The sequence below is a fragment of the Meriones unguiculatus genome, chromosome 14, assembly GCF_030254825.1.
Source record: "Meriones unguiculatus strain TT.TT164.6M chromosome 14, Bangor_MerUng_6.1, whole genome shotgun sequence".
In the NCBI taxonomy this organism is placed as follows: domain Eukaryota; kingdom Metazoa; phylum Chordata; class Mammalia; order Rodentia; family Muridae; genus Meriones; species Meriones unguiculatus.
In genome coordinates this window covers 53,017,076-53,017,365 of record NC_083361.1, presented here as the reverse complement: position 1 = coordinate 53,017,365, position 290 = coordinate 53,017,076, and positions in this window count along the sequence as shown.

Genomic DNA, 290 nt, shown 5'->3' with positions numbered 1-290 from the left:
GACAGCTGCAAAGAGCAGGGAGAGAGGGCAAGGGGCGGGACGTGGGGCCGCCGAAGCTGACGGCCACCGAGGTCGGGAAAAACTGGGCAGTAGCGGGGCGCGAGGCCTTGGGTCGTGATGACGCGGCGTGAAGTGCCTTTTTTTTTTTTTTTTTTTTTACCGTTACGTTAAAATACCTATTGTATCGTAAGCATTAACAGAAAGCGATCACGTGACACCACCGTGGTTCTCTTAGGTATGCAAAACAAACCATTTGTAAAAAGAGCCGAGGCGCTCGAGGTAACCAATAG